Source organism: Sciurus carolinensis, chromosome 3 (genome assembly GCF_902686445.1).
Source record: "Sciurus carolinensis chromosome 3, mSciCar1.2, whole genome shotgun sequence".
Taxonomy (NCBI): Eukaryota; Metazoa; Chordata; class Mammalia; order Rodentia; family Sciuridae; genus Sciurus; species Sciurus carolinensis.
Window position 1 is genome coordinate 44,553,876 of NC_062215.1, and position 16,665 is coordinate 44,570,540.

At 43.4% G+C, this 16,665-nt stretch overlaps 1 long non-coding RNA gene across 1 annotated transcript in view; it reads left to right on the forward strand.

The window, feature by feature from the left end:
- LOC124980664 (uncharacterized) overlaps window positions 1-6,516 on the forward strand; it is a 28,257-nt gene extending 21,741 nt beyond the window's left edge. The window contains exon 3 of the long non-coding RNA XR_007107838.1: window positions 5,120-6,516. This is a non-coding gene — a long non-coding RNA (uncharacterized LOC124980664). The remainder of the gene's footprint in view (window positions 1-5,119) is intronic.
- Window positions 6,517-16,665: the final 10,149 nt, after the last annotated feature.

Below are 16,665 nucleotides of genomic sequence, written 5' to 3' on the forward strand. Positions count from 1 at the left end.
GGTGGAATACAACATGGTTGACATGGGGGACGCTGAGTCATGGAGGAATTCTGATTCAGTGGTCTGCAGCAGGCTGTCCATAGAGTTTTCTTGCAAGACACATGCAGTGCTGGTGTCATCCACCTGTGTAGCCCCCTGTGCCTTCTGGGTTGGGGCATGGAGGAGACACAGATCAGTGCCAAAGTGTGACCCACCAGAAGTGTCTGGGGATGGAGTTGAGGGAAGTATCCGAAGTCTTTAGGGGCTTGTCCCAGAGGGGGACAGGAGGGCCCCAGCAGAACAATGGCTGGGAGAGTTGAAGGAGGAATTGCCCAGGGAATAGTTAGAAGCCTGAGCAGCTTTAGGCTGGTGTGTTAGCTGGCAAGAGGTGGCAGCTCCCTGCTTTGGGAGCATTATCCCTCGAGTCCTAGCAGAACATGGCCTCTGGAGAGGAGAAAGCAGGCTGATCCCAGACAGGAGGCTGTGTGTGTGGGGACACCCAGGACATGGTTCTCTGTGGCGCGGTTGACATGGGTCCAGGAGGAAATGTGATCCAGCTGTCACAGCCCTGAAAGGCATGGGTTTGAGTCCAAGTTTCAGCATTCACTCTCTGCATGATGTTGAGAAAGTCATGTCCCCTCTCTGGGCTTCATGTCATCAATCAAATGGAGGGAGTAACAGGACTCACCTCATGTGATTCTTTCATGTGATTGCTTTGCACATTGCCTTTCACATAGAGTGTGCTTAATAAATGTTAGCTAAATTTTGGTGTTACATTGATTATTCATTTGTAAATTCTTTCAACAAATATGCGTGAGGTACTTGCCATGTACCAGATGGTAATATGGACAGTGTAAATTCCAGGTTGGACCAGTATTAAATCCCTACCCTGGAGGAACTTACTTATAAGTGAGGAAAACAGTAAAAAATGATAGCTATTCTTAGTAGTCCTATAAACAGTGAGTACCACACTACTGCTGCTAAAATGAAACCAGTATGTAGACCTAAAGCAACAGGGGTACTTTTTGGGGCCTGGCAGTAAATTTTCTTCCTTCCTCACAGACACCTTGGCAGCTCATAAGAAAACATGTTTATCTTGAAAGCAGCTGGCAGAGATGGCATGGATGGGGCTGAGCTGGTGCAAAGACCCCATTTCTCAAACTCAGCTTTCTACACTGAATTATTTAAAAGGAAACCTTATTAAGCAGCCTTCCACCTTGGTGTCATCCATCTTCCGAAAGTAATTCAGTGGTCCTTAGTGGTTGATGATTTATGGGACAGGGACCACAAGGAGGTTTTTTTTTTGTATCACAGCCTGTATTTTATCAATGACCAGCAACCTGCTGGCTGGGGCCAGAAGCAACAGGCTCTTTGTTGAATCTTGTTAACCCCAATCATGGCTGCAGCCAGCTCCTCTGTTGGACAGATGAAAGTCTTGGGCAGATGAAAGTCTTGATCATTCTAAGTTTGGAGCTCAAGCTGTTAAAAGTAGAGCTACCCTGTCTTAGGTGTTCTGTCTTCTCTAGAAAGCTGATTTTAAGCCTCCAACCCTAATTTGATCAGTTTCACAGTCTCGTGAGGGGAGAGCAGGTTATCTGTGTTTTGCCAGTGAAAAGCCAAAGCTCAGAGGTGGTTACTTATCTCACGCCTAGACTGAGTAAGGCAAGGGCAGTGCCTGCTCACTTGCAAGGAAGCCTTGGGTGTCTGCTGTCTCAGATGTCCTGTTGTTAGCCTTTGTGTCATGGATGCCTTGTTCTTAGTGTGCCAAGGCAGTCTTCATGAAGCCAGGACTTGGTTCTCTCATGCATGACTTCATTTGCTTCACCTGGTACTCGGCCAGGAACAGAGTTAGGTGCTCAGTAAATAGGTTTAATGAATGAATGGTGCCTGAACCTTTGAATATGTTGTGGTCTGTTCCTGAAATGCTCTTTCCATCCTGGTACTCTGCTAACCCCTAGTTGTCCTTAGGTCATAGCTTAGATATCCTCTTATGCCAGTCAATGTCTAATCTGGAAAATAGAAATTATGACAATTTAATATAGGGAATTAGCTAAATACCTATTGAAAGATGAAAGAGGAAAGTGGGAACACTGAGTAACACATAGTAACTGCACTGGGTTAGCTCATATTTCTGCAGAACAATACACACACACACACAAAAAAAAAACAAAAACAAAAACTAGATTCTTAATCCAAACAGCATTCATTATCTCATCTTTTCTGTGGGCCTGGAAGCTGGCATGGCTTCACTGAATCCTCTGCCTCAGGATGCTTCACAAAGCAACCATTGAGGGTCATCTGAGGCCTGTAGTCTCATCCAGGGTCTCAACTGGGGAAGGATCTGTTTCCCAGCTCACTCAAGCAGTCCTTGGAGGTCCCTTGTAGGATGCTTGGACTGGAGAATTTGGTTTATCATTGTCATTGTCTGGAGGACTCCCTAAGTTCCTTGAGGTGGGCATCTCCATGGAGAAGTTCACAACATGGTACCAGCTTCATCAGAGCATGAGAGCAAGAGAAAAGCCATGTTGGAGGCCACAGTGTCATTACTGAGTCTCAGAAGTCACATCACCTCTGCTAGTAGGAGTGAGTCAGAAAGTCCATCCCTCTACCCCAGGAATGGGAATTACATATGGACAAGAACCAGGAATGGCCAGGGACAGGGCCATTCCAGAGGCCGCCCTTGATGGACAGAAAGAAGTTAATTATACAACATGACTGGAAGGACAAGGAGATGTTAGAGTTTTAGAATCTAATGTTTGAGGAGGGTCCCCATGGGGTGTGGCCCTTGCCAACTGATACTGATAATTCTTACAAGGTACCATGAGGCTGTTTCTAGGAGTGTGAGGAGAGTACATGGGAACAGGAGCTAACTACTCTTTCTGGAACCATCTGGCACTGCCCAGAGTGCAGGGACAGCCACCAGCAGCAATGGGAAGAGGGTTTAGACTTGAGCTTCTATTAAGATTTGACTCACATCTCATCAAAATCCACATGGTGAAGTCCTCACTGCCAGTGTCTTAGAATGTGACAACATTTGGAAACAGGATCATTGCTGATACAGAGGTGGTTTTGGGTGGACCCAATCCAATGTGATGAGTGTCCTGACATAAAGGAGAAATTTGAGCAGAAACATGTGGAGAGAAGGACATGGGGACAGAAAGTCAGAGATCTGGGTGGCATTTCTACCAGCCCAGGATGCCAAGGGTTGCCAGCAACCCATCAGAAGCAGGGGAAGTCTTGGAACAGATTGTCTATTGCAGACATCAGAAGGAACAACCCTGCCAACACTTGGATCTTGGATTTCCAGTTTCCAGAATTGTGAGACAGTAGATTTGTGTAGTTAAAGACCCCCACCAACTTGTGGTACATAGTTGCCCCTTATCCATGATTTGGCTTTCTGTGGGTTCTGATACCCTTATCAACCATAGTCTGAACAATCTGGAAACAGTGTTTGTAAGTTTTAAATAACTTCTAGTACTGTCTATTATTATAATTGTTCTATTTTATTGTTATTGTTAATCTCATAATCTTAATATGCCTAATTTATAAATTAAATTTTATCATAGGTAGGGTATGTATAGAAAAAAAAACCCACACAGGGTTTGGTGCTATCTATGGTTTTGAGGCTTCTTGGGACTTGGAAGTCACTCTCTATGGTAATGGTGGTGAGGAGGCTACTGCACATTTCCCTGGCTGCTCTGGGAAACTAACACAGCCTCCTTCAGCCTCCAGGTCATCTCTGGTACCATCCATCTTACAGAACTACCAGGGATGCCGGCAGTAGAGTTGCTGTCCAGCATGGCCATGAGGACAGAGAAGGATGGGTGGATACTGAGCCAGGGTTTCATGAAGGCCAGCACACAGCCCTTAGGGGAAGTCCTTTGGTGACCCCCTCCACCCCCTCCACCCAGACCCTGTTGGGTCTCCCATCCTCCTTTATGCCCCTTTGTTCCCCTGCATCACCTTCTGTCAGGCTCTGGCCATATCTCTTTGGCTGATTATCTGGGTCTCCCCAAGACTGTGTATGAGCTTCACTAGGCCAGGCACTCTCACTATCTCCAGTTCCAAGCATGGTTTCTGGCACACCGTAGGTGGTTAGTTAATGGTCTTTGCATTGAATGAACAAATGCTGGCAGAAGCAGAGGAAGGGATGCTCCAGGCAGGGAGGTGGTTTGAACAGCCCTCACTTATATGTGTGTCTCATTCAGTCCTGACACTTTTCCTGCATTCAGGTATTTAAATCTCCATTTTGCTTATGAGGAAACTGGAGATCAAAGAGAGTTAATGACTTGCCCAGTGTCACCTAGATGACAGGTAGCAGAGCTGGGGCTCAAGCCCCCTTTCAACTATCTAGTCTACTTTTCTCTCAGTTTTAGAGCCATCGTGTATTCAGAATTTAAATATCCCCGGAACTGGGTTAGATGCTCTCAGCATATCTCTGTCTCTCTCTGTATTTATATTAGCTACATTATCATTTAATTGTCATTTCATAGAACTTGCATGCAGTGCTGGCAGAGATCTAGAAACCAAACTGAATGTTCCACCTAAATCCAGCCCCACCATGCAGCTGGAAAGCTGAAATGCAACCAATGGCCCCTCCGACAAGAGTAGATTAATAGATTGTTGATATATCTGATGATTTTCTTAATTGATGGCTTCTGCCATTATTAGTGGAGACTTTAGAGGGACTTTTGTGATTATAAGACCCACAATAATTAGTCTTGGAAAGAAGAGTGTAGGTTCTAATGTTATTTCTCCTTTTACCAAGCTAAATAAGCACCTATGCTTTTAGTCAAACTTTAAGAATTTATGTGACAAATATGTAGCATGTATTATGTGTTTGCACTGTGCTCACAGCTGTGTGGGATATGAAGGTATACCATGTACTTCCTGTCCCCAGGGACCTTGCAACATAGTCAAGAAAAAGAGGTGCCCACACATGGGATGCTAATTAGCAGAACAAGGCCATCCAGGGTAAATAGTGAATTAGTGGAATGGATGATACAGATGTGGTGCTTGTGGGAATTCAGAGGTGGGGGTGTTAATGGTAAAAGTAATGAAAGAATTTAGTATCATTTTGTTGAGCATCTGTTGTGTTCCAGGCACGCACTAAGTGCTTTGTGTTCATTCCATTTTACAGATGAGGAAACAAGCTGAGAGAAGCTGCAAGTCTTGCCCAAGCTCACAGAGCTATGAGCTGTTATGACTTTGGAGAGTGTGTTTTCCTCTGTCTGGCCACAGGCAGCAGTGGTTTTGTTGGAAGAATGGGGAGACATGTCAATTTTCTTGAAGTTGATGCCATTTAAACTGGGTTTTGAAGTATGAATAAGAGTTCAAAGAAGATTCTCTGCGCAGAAGAAGCATCCCCTGCAAAGCACGTATGATTTGCTCTGTATTTCCCCCACCTCTTCCTATGTCCACCACATTGGGTTTTATTCAACATGAGGGGCCAAACAGTGGTGTCCACTGGGGAGGTTGCATATGGGAGACTTGATAAAGAACAATTGGGGAAGTTTTCATATGCCCGTGGGATATTTCCTATGAGAGGATTCTGGTACAAATAATAATTTTTTTCTTGTGGAGATCATGATGGTCCGATTATATTTATATTCTTTTGATTTTTAAACCATGATACAATTTCTAAGGGTTTCATAAATTGGTTTTTGCTTTTATGAAACAATTTGGAAAAATTGGGGTTTGCAGCCCATGTCTGTTAACTAGTGGTTGAGCTGGCCACTCTCTTTGTGCATAAGTAGTCCCACCCTGAATGAATGGGAATGGATGGGGATGGGTGGGGAAAGGCAGTTTGTTAACTAGGATTCTGATGACAGCAGTGGAGACTAGCAAAGTAGCTTCCCTTTATGTCCCTCCAATGGTGGAAAAATTTGAATGTAAATGTGAAATAAAAATAGTTAATAACTGAAAGTAAAGGATGAAAGGGTGAATTATACAGTGAGATATGTAATATTATGTTGACACTTTGAGTCTCAAAGCGAATTATGCTGTTGTATCTTACTTGGGTCCCAGCTGTTGCCTGGAAGAGTGAAGCCACATATGGCTGAGACCACTTCTGCCTTTAAAACCCAGGATCCAATGAAAGCTTGCAAACCTGAGTGGTCTTGCCCTGGGAGACATTTTGTACATCTGATATGATAATGAACTGGACTGATCATTAATGACACAGCAGGGAGCTATTAATCTGCGAGTGTCTTTTTTTTTGGTGAAAATGTAAAGCAGTTCTGCATATTTGTTTTATTTTCCCCATATTTTATTGGTACATTATAGTTGTACATAATGATGGGATTTGTTGTTACATATTCATAGCAGCACACAATGTAGCAATATAATTTGACAACAGTTCATTACTTTTCATGACTGTGTTGTATTCCCAAATAATTCCTCCCTCCCTCCCCACAGTCCAGCCCTTGGTGTCCCTTCTGGCATCCCTGGGATTTTTATGAGATTATTCACACGCCACAATTCTTTTCCTTTTTTTTCCCTCAAGCTTCTGCATTTGACATAAAACATATGACCCTTGATCTTCTGAATTTGTCATATTTTGCTTAAGATAATGGCCTCATAGTCCATACTTTTTTCTGGACATGAGATAGATCTTTCTCTATGGCTAAATAAAACTCATGTTGTATATATACCACATTTTATTTATTCATTCATCTATTGATTGAAGTCTTGGCTGGTTCCATAGTTTGGCTCTTGTGAATTGTGCTGCTGTAAACGTGGGTATGCGCGTATCACTGTTGTAGGATGAGTTTGATTTTTTCAGGATATATACTGAGGAGTGCTATAGCTGGTTCCATGCCTAGTGTTTTGAAGAGTCTTCCTGATGTCCACTGTGGTTGTACTAATTGACCATCCCAGCAACAGTGTAAAAGTGTTTGTTTTTCTCCACATTCTCACCAGAATTTACTATTGTTTGTATTCTTGATGCCCGCCATTGTGGCTGGTGTGAGATGACATCTCTGAGGAGTTTTGATTTTCATTTCCCTGATTGTTAATGATGTTGAATTTTTTTCATACACTTGGAGTGGCAGAGTCCTTGACCACATCTGCCATACTCTGTGGTATGACCCTAGCCTTGTTGGTAACATCTTAATGTACTGATAATGCTGATCAAGTGCACTGAGAAGTAGAGTCAAAAACCTCTTGACCCTATTCCAAACTCCCTCTCCCCAGTGTTACCCAAGAAAAAAGAACCATGACCAAAGATCTGTGATAGAAAGGAGAAAGAAGCTGACTTGCCCACCCCTGAACTTCTGGGAGGAGTTCTCTAAATACTTGAACTTTGCCCAATGATAGGCTTACCTCTGGTGTTCATCATCCATCTGACCAAACGTGAATTTTTTTGGGGAATGACACAGGATTGTGTCCTGCCAGAATGAGCATCATATTTTAAAATTAATTGTTAAACCTAGGCAAGGTGGTTCACACCTGTAATCCCAACTGCTCCGTGGGCTACCACAGCAGGATTTTAAACTCAAGGCCATCTCCAGTTCCATGCTATTTCAGCTAGGTCTGGAAGAAACAGTACCTGACATTAGAGCATTGGATGTGCTAGGTAAAAGCAGGTAAAATCACACACAACTTTTAGAACTTTGACCTGTGGTATCCAACGGGGTGCCCAGTGATTCTCTGTGAGCACAGTATCACTGGTTATCTATCCCAGTAAATTTGCACAGTACATTACCTCCCATACTCTCCCCAGTCCTGTTCAGCATCAGCCTTAAAACTTGCCTGGTCAATGGGGTTCACCTGTTCATCTCAGTAATGTGCATATTTATATTGACACTCAGAGGTTGAGCTGTCTCTGTTACAGCCCATCTACATTGATTGCCTTTTGAATTGCAGAATGTTTTCCTTTGTCCCACTTAAAAAATTTGACTCCTGAGGGTTCTGTGTGCCCCCACAGTATTAACCCTTTATCTGCCTGAAGGTCTAAGGAACACTCATCTGTGGTCTGTCTATATTGTTGTTGCTTTTGTGTTGCCATTAGCAGTCAGTCATTTCCTTTGTCGTTTCTGACATTTGTATCCTAGATAAACATTTCCATCCCAAAGTTCTGGAGGCATTGTTTAGGAAGATTTTTTTTTTTTACATAAGAACTTAGACCTATCTGGTGTGTTCCCTTCTAACCAAAGTTTAACTTAGCCAGCCCCTTCCAACACTATGCAGCCAAATAGAAATCTGACTGCATTGATGTGATAAATCCAGAATAGGCAAATCACATGCATAGATTGATGAGTGGTTGCTGGGGACTAGGAGGAGCTGAATGGGGCGGGACTTGACTGAGGAAAATGTTTTGAACCAGACAGTGGTTACAGTTGAACAATATTGAAAATACCCTGAACTCTGCCAGGCAAGGTGGAGCTCACATCTAATCCCAGTGACAAGAGGCTGAGGCACGAGGATCAAAAGCCCAAGGTCAGCCTCAGCAACTTAGTGAGGAACTAAGCAACTTAGCGAGACCCTATCTCAAATCAAAAGTAGCGAGGATGTGGCTTAGTTGTTAAGCACCCCTTGGTCCCCGGCAAAAAAAAAAAAAAAAGAAAAAAAATGCAAGGAAGTAAATGTTTCAAAATGAGTAAAATACTAAATTTTATTTAAAATTAATCATAACTAAAAATAAGCAAAAGAAATAAGACAAGAAATAAAATGTAAGGGAGGATTGGTCTGCTCTGGGCATAGCAGGTCGGAGTTGGAGCTGAAGAGCTGGCACTCCAGGAGCTCACATCTGGAGCTGGTGTGAAGGGGTTTCTGGCAGTGAGTCTCCCTCTGGTGCTCAACGTGGTGATGGATCAACTGTTAGAACTGCAGAAAGTGCTGGAGGTGGCCCTGCAACTGCAAGAGGAGAAAAGATAAGCAAATGTTCATGTTCCTTCTAGGCACAAGATAATGTCTACCTTCTCTCAGAGAAAGCTCCACACTGGCTCTGTTTCTCCTTGTCCCTGCCCCACCCACACTTCTGGAATCTCTACACTGAGTACCCAGTCTGATCTCCCCACATACTCACAGGCAGCCACCCTAGTCCTCTTACCTTCACGGTCTGTGGACAGTTGCTCCAGTAATTCCAGAAGGTGGCTTTGTGTCCCACATATGGACCTGGCATGTTGAGCTGGCTAATGTCCTGACCAGCTATGTAGTGTTCCAGACGTGAGCCAAGGAGGGAGGAGACCACCTTCGGGGAATGTGGGTGGGCAGCAGCATGAGGGGCCTGGCCTTTCTCCCTCACAGCCATCCCAGACAACCCCGCCTAGCTGCACTGCTGGGCCTCTGGAGAGACAGGCCAGCCCCACCGTATGTACAGCCCAGTGTGACAGCCCTAGTCCAGAGACCACTCTGGTAACCAAGGATGTACTGGCAGAAACCCAGTTGTAGGGAGTCCTTGATCAACAGTGTGATCACCCCACCATTTTTAAGGGACACTTACCACACTGCTTCCTCCCCAATGGCATGTCAATTCCATGAGGAAAGGACGTGGTATCAGCTGTGTGGTTGCACTCACTGTCTCAGGGCTGGTGCTCCATAAATGTCTGATAAATGAAGAAACAGTTGGGGTCTGTCCTGCCCAGACCTCCCTAGGCCTTTAGCTCACATACTAACAGGCTGCCCAATTCACTCTTCACCTCCTCTGGGTCATCTTGTCCCACTGATAGGCATGCACATGTAGAGGAGGCCAGGAGGATGTCCCAGCTCCTATAATGTTAAAACTATGTGCCCTGATATCTAGTGTGAATGTGCGACCTTGACGAGTCCAAGAGGGCAGGGGTTTCTGTCCCCTGTGTTCATAGGCTCACAGTCAGTGCCTAGGAAAGTGTCTGCACTTAGGGTGGCTTCAAGGTTATGCATTAAAGAGTGGAATGCCATCCACCTGCTCCCAAGATGGGTGAGTGGGCCCAAACCCTCTTATTAGCTTTGATGGAATCCAGTTCTGGGTATACCCAAAGGTCCATAAAGTCCCAAATCTTTATGGCTTCAGCCCAAGTCCAGAGGATAAATGAGGAGTGAGGCAAAGATGTCCTTGAAACAGAGGATAATAATCTGTAAGAACAGGCACAGCCCCCTCCAGCAGATCTTTCCATGGGAGTAAATACTGGTAAGCAGTGTCCAAGGAAATCACTCCTCAGTAACCCTCTGGCTGACCCTGTAGTTTCCCCCACTGTTCATCGAGACTGAGGATCGAGAGATGCAGGAACATTCCCAGGTTGCAGAGTGTAATTGGCCACATCACACTGTGCCTGGAGGGTGGGACTGACCTTTTGAACATGAGGACCTGTTGTGTGGAGATGAAGGTCCAGCTGGTGCTGGTGAAGGAGGGGTCCTGGGAGGGGTGACCATCCAGGACATCAGGCTCCAGGGCCTCCTCCAGGTTCTCCAGCAAATGTGCCTGTACCACCCACAGAGTGGGTGTATCATTCACCTCCTTGTTCATCTCTTCCCTCTGAGGATGTCAGAAACCATTCTGTGACCCATCAGAGAAGTTGGAGCTAAAACCAAACTCCAAGGCACTCAGTGGTTAGTGTCAGAGGAGGGACCAGAGAGCCCCAGCACAACAGTGGTTCTCAGAGTTCAATGTGAAATTTCAGAGGTAATAGTCCAGGAATACTAGCTTCTTCAGTCCTGTTTGCAAGCTGAGAAGTGGTAACTCCCTTCATTAGGAGCGTTAGCCCATGAGTCTTGACAGTACTTCAAATTCTAGCAATGGGAAAGAAAGGATGATCCTGGGTGGGAGGGTCCCTAATGAGGACAAGAGGCCATTGTTCCCTGTGTTCCTGCTGATGTGGCTCCAGTTCCTACAGGCCTGAAGGTTTGAGTGCTGTGATAACTGCCTCTCTCCTGGCATGGGGCCCATCCCAGGGAGGCCCAGCTCCTGCCTTTGGATCCCTGGGTGTGTTCTTTGAGATGGCACATGGCAGAGAAATGGATGGTATAGCAGGAGGGCCCTGCTGTTTTGGCAAAAGACAGCTCTACTAAACCTAATGATGTGTAAGACCTGGTGGGTCCATGGAAGGACGGTTGGGTAGGTGACACATGGAAACACAGGTCCAGTAGTTTTAATGAGGTGAATGTCAGAGTGCAGGTCGTCACAGGAAGTGAAGTGAAATATGTCAGTGTCATTGTGCTATGTTTCTACCAACATGTGGTCAGTGACCTTGCACCTGGCCTAGACCAAAGACTGGGCATAGACGAAGGTGCAGATGGATGAAGAGGTGAGGACACAATTCCTTGTTAAACTGGACTTTGGCCCCTCCACACCCAAGCCCTGCAGTGAAGTATTTACTGTCATCTGGGCTCCAGGTCCCTCTCTGTCCTTCTCTAGGCCCTGGGCCCACGCACCCTGAAGCTGAGCTGGTGCCCCCGTGGTTGTTACTGGCCCTGGCTTCTCATTCAAAATATGGAGCTGTTGCTCCCATTGAGCAGCTCTTCAGTTACATCCTGTGGAGAACATGTGAAGACACTGCCTGGCAGCCACCTGACTGACAGATGTGCAGGCTGTTTTTTCCCCTTGTGTCCTTCTGTTCCTCAGACCTCATATAGTCCCTGTGTCACAGGCTTCTACCCTATAAGGAGATGACACTGGAGGCCCAGGTTGATCCCAGCCTTGCAGCCCAGTCTTGTGGTTGACCGTGAGAACACAGGAGGCTCATTATCTCCTACCTGCTGCTCTTGCTCAGGAGGACCCTGTGTTCCTGTTCCCCATCAGTCAGGAGGAAGGGCGTGTGACTGCACATGGGTGCTCACAATGCTGGACTTGCCTGGATGGAACTTCCCTGGGCTGTCTGATATGACTTCTTGCGTCTGTGACAGGGGCTGAACCATCCTCTGACCCATTGGAGGAATCTGTCCTCATGTGCCATACTGAGGTTGGGACTGGAGCGGCAGGGAGAGAGGAGAACATGCAGGCGTCTTGAGGCTATGGCCTCTGAAGGCAGAACAGTAGAATATCCTTCACTCATCACATGCTATGGCTTGTGGGAGCCACACTTTGCTTCTTCATCTGCTCCTTGACTTTTATGTTGCCTCCAGTGCTGCCCCTTAAACATCAGGCTGCTGTGGTCATTCTGGGAAAAGGCATCATATGACTATGTGCTCATTTCCCTAAAGAAAACATCTAGGTTTGAAATTGGGTCATATGGTTGGTGCATGTTTAAACTGAAATTTATTTAACTGTGTTGAAAGCAGAATTCGAGATTTTCCATTTCTATTGTGAGGATACTTACACCCTGTTGTAGTATTTCCAATTTTCTCTTATTTGATTTTTGACCAGTAGCCCAGGAAAGTCTATTTATATTACATAATACTGTATATCTATTACCTTGGAGATAATTATGTTACCCAGAGGTAAGGAAGCTTCTGACTCCCACTAAAGCCTGTGTCTTGCTTGCCTTCATGGACTGGAGATGCCTGATTTTCTTTGTACTTCATGAGTTCAAAGCCATTTTCTAAAGGGAAAATAACTGGCCTCATCCCTGAGGTTTTTCTGAGAAGAGAATAGCATCCTCTGACGTCTGGCTACTGTCCTGGACCTGGACTGCTAGGTCCAGTGCAGGCATTCATAGTTAGGCCTTGTTCTCCTGTGGGAGGTAAGAAACTTACCAGGCCATGCGTAGCAGACAAGTCACTTGGTGACCATGATGGATCAGACTCAAGAAGGACCACCGTGTATCTAAGTCTAAGCACAGACAGGACCTGGGCTTTTTTCACAATGCTAAAGTGACCAGTTATACCCTACCCTCACTAGTCATGAGTAACTGCAACTTTTTCCCCAGTTAACACATTTAACCTCACCCAAGCCTTCTAGTTTTTCAAATAGAAAGTGAGGTTAAGAGAAAATACACAGCACTTATTTTGGAGACCAGAGTCCCACCAAGTCATCTGCATGAGACTCACTTTGGACTCAAGAAACAGATAGGCTGAAAGTGAAGGATGGAAAAGATACATCATGCAAACTGTAACCAAAAGGGAAATGGGGTAACTGTACTAATATCAGACCAAACAGACTTTGTGACAAACATTATTAAAAGAGATAAATATTCTATATAAAAGTGAGAACATGCAACCTTTGTCTTCCTGAGTCTGGCTTAAGTTATTTAGCATAGTGCCCCCTTGGTCCAACATAAAATCTAACAGTTGAATAATAATATTTATTCTGAAAAATATTCTGAACTTCTCTCACCTTTTTCTTATCCCATTCACCTGTTGATGGATGCTTGAATTGACTCCGTGTCCTGGGTATTATGAACAATGCTGTGATGAAAATGGAGTACATCTTCATGATGTGGATTCATTTCCTTCACACATATATGCAGAGGTGGCTTTGGATGTTATGGTGGGTGGGCATATATATATATGTTTTTAGAAATGTTAATACTGTTTTCTCTATAAAGGCTGTCCCAGTTTACAAGCTCAATACCAGTGGATAAGGGTTTCTTTTCTCTAATCCTTGCCAACACTTGTTATCATTGGACATTTTAAGAAGAGGCCTTCTAACAGCTGTGAGGTGATAACTCATTGTGAATATTCCCTCTTCCTCAATGACTAGTGAAAAAGGTACTGAGTACCTTTTCATACTCCTTCAGGAACCACACCCTTGAACCTCCAGTACCTTGAGCTAAAAACACTATTTGTAAAGTCTCTCAGCCTCAGGTGTTTTCTTATGTTAACAAGATGACTCATACACACCTGTTTGTTGTTTTTATGTCTTGTTGGGTAAAAGTGATTGTCAGGTCCTTTGTCACATTTCAAATTAGCGATTTTTTTTATCATGTGTACGGGTTCTTACATATTTTTGGTATTATCCCCATCAGACATATGGTTTGCAAATATTTTCTTACATTGTATATGTTGCCATTTCATTTTGGTGAGCATTACCATTGGTGTGCAGAAGCTTGATGGTGTGGTGCAGTATCACCTGGTTATTTTTGCATTTCTTTCCCTTGATTTTGGAGTCACAATTATAAAATCATTCCTAAGAGCAATTGCAAGTAGCCTCTCCACTCTTTTTTCTTTAAGAATTTTTATAGTTTCAGGTGTCATACTTGCCTCTTTCACCTGTTTTTTGTTGGTTTTCATGTATGGTACAAGATACGGGTCCATCGTCCTTCTGCAGTGGATATCCAATTATCTCAGTGCCACACGTTGATGAAACTGTCCTTTCCCTATTGTGTGTTCTTTCAAGTTTTGTCAGAAGGTCCTTGGCTGTACATGTATGGTTGTGTATCTGGCCTATATCTTCTGGTCCATGTTCATGTGGTACTTGCTGTTCTGTACTGTGGATCTGTTTTTATGCCAGTATCTAATGTTTATACTACTAGCACTTTACATCGTGCTTTGAAATCAAGATCGATGATGCCTCTACATTCTTCTTCCTCAGGAGGGGATGGCTATTTGTGGTCTTCTATGGTTCCATGTGAATTTTAGACTGCTTTTTTCTATTGCTGTGATACTTGTGATTGATATTTTGATGGGAATGGCATTGAATCTGTAAGTTGCTTTAGGCAGCAATGACATTTCAGCCATCTAAATATTTCCAGTCTGTAAACATGGCATATATTTCTGTCTGTGTCTTCAGGTTGCTTTCATAAGTGTTTTACAGTTTTCAGTGGACAGAGAAATTTGTTTTAATGATATACATTTGATTCAGTTTATTCCCAAGTGCCTTATTCTTTTTGATACTATTAGGGTATAGATATGCTACATATTTTTGCATGTGGAATTTTGTTCCCTACAACTTGACTGAATTTGGTAATTAGTTCTAACAGGTTTTTAGTGGAGGCTGTAGCTTTATTTTAGGGGACATGTCATGTGCCAATAGAAACAACTCTCCTTTCCAGTTTGGAAGCCTGTGAATTCTTCTTCATGCCTGATTTCTCTGACTGGGACTTCCAGCACTGTGCTTAACAGAAGTTGCAGAAGTGGGCATCCTCATCTTGTTCCTGGTCTTAGAGGAAAAGCTTTCAGCATTTCACTCATTGAGTAGGATGTTCACTGGAGTCGGGTCCTTTATGACTTTTGCTATGTTGAAGGGCCTTCCTTCCAGACCTCATCTGTGGGAGACTTCATCGTAAAAGAATGTTGAGTTTTTCAAGAAATTTTTCTGTACCTATTGAGATCATTTGATTTTAGTCTTTCATTTTGTTAGAGTAGTTTATCACCTTGAATGATTTATGTATGTTGAAGTGTTTTTGTATCCAAGATATTGAAACCATGATGCATGATTTTGTGTATGATTCTTTAATTTGATCTTGAATTTGGTTTCCTAGTATTTTAATTTTTTTACTTGTTCTAAATAGTTATCCTTGACAATAGAATGTATTTATGCATTTTGATAAATCATACGTAAATGGAGTATAATTTCTCATATTTCTGACTATGTATGTGTTGTAGGATCAGATTGGTCATGCAGTCATATGTGTACATGAGATGATAATGTCTGTTTCACCTGCTATACTTCCTAACCCCATATCTCTTCCTCTCCCTTCACTCCTCTCTATCTAAAGTAACTATCTTCTTCCCTAGTGCCACCCCCCCCTTATTGTGAATTAGTATCTACATATCAGAGAACCACCCATTTGACCTTTGGTTTTGGGGGATTGTCTTATTTCACTTGGCATGATATACTCCAACTCCTTCCATTTACCTGAAATGCCATAATTTCATTCTTCTTTAGGGCTTAGTAATACTTCATTGCGTATATTGTACCACAGTTTTTTTATCCATTCAGCTGCTGAAGGACACCTAGTTTGGTTCCATAGTTTGCCTCTCGTGAGTTGACTTGCTGTCAACATTGATGTGGCTGCATCATTGTAATATGCCTATTTTAAGTCCTTTGGGTATAAATCAGTGAGATAGCTGGGTCAAACAGTGAGTCCATTCCAGTTTTCTGAGGAATCTCCATACTGCTTTCCAGAGTGGTTGCACCAGTGTGTAGTCCCACCAGCAATGTATGAGTGTAACTTTTCCCCATATCCTTGCCAAAACTTACTATTGCTGGTATACTTGATTATTGCCATTCTGACTGGAGTGAGATGAAATCTTAGTTTTGATTTGCATTTCTCTAATTGCTAGAGATGATGAACATTTTTTTCATGTTTGTGGATCGATTGTATTTCTTCTGCATTGAAATGTCTGTTCAGAAGTACCTTAGCCCATTTATTGATTGGATTATTTGTTTATTTGTTCTATTTTGTTTTTGGATTTCTTTATACGTCCTAGAGATTAATGCTTTATCTGAGTTGCATGTGGTGCAGATTTTCTCCCAATAGACTCTTTCTTCATATTATTATTTCTTTTGCTGAGAAGAAGAAGCCTTTTAGTTGGAATCCATTCCATCTATTGATTCTTGATTTTACTTCTTACATGTTGGGGATCTTGTTCAGGAAGTCAGATCCTAGGATGAAATGGTGAAGATTTGGGCCCACTTTTTCTTCTATTAGGTGCAGGGTCTGTGTTCTAGTGCCCATGTCTTTGTTCCACTTTGAGATGAGTTTTGTGCAGGGTGAGAGGGTTTCCTGGCATTTTGTTAAGCATTTTTTAAAATCTGTGTTCACTAGAGATATCCACCTTTTCTGTAGTATCTTTGGCTCTGGTGGCAGGATAAGTCTGTGCTTCTAAACTTAGTTTGGAAGTGTTTCTTCCTCTTCACTTAGAAGAGTGTAAGAAGACTCGTGT